This window comes from Rhinolophus sinicus, linkage group LG10 (genome assembly GCF_036562045.2).
Source record: "Rhinolophus sinicus isolate RSC01 linkage group LG10, ASM3656204v1, whole genome shotgun sequence".
In the NCBI taxonomy this organism is placed as follows: Eukaryota; Metazoa; Chordata; class Mammalia; order Chiroptera; family Rhinolophidae; genus Rhinolophus; species Rhinolophus sinicus.
Window position 1 is genome coordinate 5,665,814 of NC_133759.1, and position 2,385 is coordinate 5,668,198.

Genomic DNA, 2,385 nt, shown 5'->3' on the forward strand with positions numbered 1-2,385 from the left:
ATACAAAGGCTCAGCCCAAAGGGGACAGCTGTCCCAGGCCTGTGCCCCGTCCCCATGCCTGCCAGAGAGCTTCAAGCAGACCTAGAAGCATTGAGACCCCTGCAGGGGTTGCAGCAGGCTGTATTTTGAGACTCAATTGGGAGGTTGCAGTGGAGAGACTGCGTCGAGGGTGGAGGGGGCTGGTGTGAATAGCAACAAGCCCGGCCAGGCCCTCCGGAAGCCAGCCAGCACCAGGTTTGCACGACAGAGAACACTGCTGTCGGCTGGGTAGGGGGGACATCACTGGGAAGAAACACCCCTCTCTCACACACACGTGCACGCATGTGAATACACCTCTTACGGATTCTTTATTGAAAGCTCCCAGGGAAGACACGTGGAGCCCATGCAAATGCCTGTGTCTGAACAGGCTGATGTGAACATGTGGCCACTTGGCTTCTTAGCTCACCTGATACCAGCCGACTGTCGGCTTTGTTCCCACTTCAGACAGCCACACTGAGGCCCAAAGAGGGCGACTTGGCCAGGCGTCCAGCCTCCAGCCCTGGCTTGTGAGAGCTGCACGTGATGCCCACGGTCAGGCTCCCAGAACAGGGCTGGGCTTGTCACTGGGCCACGTTCCTCGTGGGCTCTTGGAAGTGGCCAGGCAGACTGGAGATCTAGGGAAAATCCTTCCATCGCCCCTTCTGCTAACTACCTCAGCTGCACACCCCGCCCCCACCTGGTCACAGGAGGGTACATGCCCTCTCCTCTACAACCATGATGCACCAAGTGTGGCCGGTGCAAATCCTCCCCTGGGACTGGCTGGCAGACACTGGAGCAGATGCCAGAAGACCGAGGCCAGCCACAGGGAGAAGCAGAGGGGCGCTCAGAGTCCTTCTGCTCCTAAGGCCCAGGTACCCAAAGTTCTGCCTTCAACTCTATGACATATCAGGCAACCTCCCCAGCCACTGAGGTGCATAAATAACCTCTTTGGCTTAAACTGGCCCATGACACCTCTTCTCAAACCACATCCTCCCTCACAGACCATATCGAGCCTGTGATTCAACACACATTTGCATGACATTTTATCCTTCTCGCTCACGAGTGTAAACTCCCTGCAGTCAGAACCCCGTCCGCAGCTATCCCCGCTGCCTTCCTTGCACCCAGCGACGGTCTCAGGCACAGTGCATGCTCAGTAGCCAAGGGAAGGAGTCTATCTGGACCTCTGCAGCTTTGTGACTAGACAGACTCTCTGCCTCTGCATCTGGCCAGCATTCCACCGGACAGACGGTTTGTCTGAAGCACAGCCTCCGAGAAGCCCTCAGAATTCGTCTGGGGAGCCAGAGGCTCTTCTGAAGGGTGGGCCATGCTCCTTGAAGCCTAGGGCTGGAACCGAGGTCCAGGAAGCCCATCTGATGCTGTTCTAGAGAGCAGGCCCTTGGGAGTAAGACCCCATGAGTGGAGAAAACCTGATTTTCTGCATGACAAGTCCCAGAGGAAAATTTGGGGCTGGGCTGCCTTTCCCTCGAGCAACTTGAGGCACTTCTCTCCTTCCTGATGGCTAAGGTTGCTGGGGTGACAAATGGGTGCTGGGCATGAGCCATGCACCAGGCACCCCACTCAGTACCTCACATACATCATGGGCCGGAGTCCCTAGGTGACTGCCAAGGTGGACCCTATCATCCCCACTACACAGTTGAGGAAACTGAGGTGGGAAAGCTGAGGGACTTATCCAAAGTCGCCAGGCTGGGAAGCAACACACGTCTCAGGAATGTGAGGCTGTCCCTGCCTTCTAGCATCTCCGCACCTCCCCCACACCCAGAGGGGAAGGGGGGGAGTTGCTGCTGCAGGAGCCAGATGAGCTCCCGGAAATCTGGGAGGTTTCAAGATAAGAGATGGGGGAATGTGCCACAGTCAGGGCCCCCCTCGAGGCTGCCCGCAAGGGTCCCTGAGGGCTGAGGGTGCTCTGTTACTGGAGTAGTCAAAAGACAGTCTCCAGCGTCCCGCCCCCTCCTTTCCCCTCCCCAACATTCTTGCTGCCAAATGAAATCTGGCAGCTTCTGAAAATAGCTCAGCGCTGCAGCAGGCACTGTGCCCGCCCTTCAGCAGGCTGGCACGCAGCTGGGGGTGGCCACTGTGGGCAGACGCTGGCGCATACGGGGCCGGGGGTGGGTGTCACACACACGGTGCACCGCAGTGACATGGAGCTGGGGCCATGGGGCAGCTGCCATCCCTGAGCTCCTCTGACCTTTCCTGGTGAGGCCACAGTGGCCCTTGAGACAGCCTGGCATGTTCACCAGGCCTGAGGCACCCTCTCCAGTAGGGATAAAATCACTAGTGGGTATGAGCAGCTGCCCTTGGGCCACTTTTGTCCACTCAGACAGACAAAGAGAAACCCAGGAACCAGGG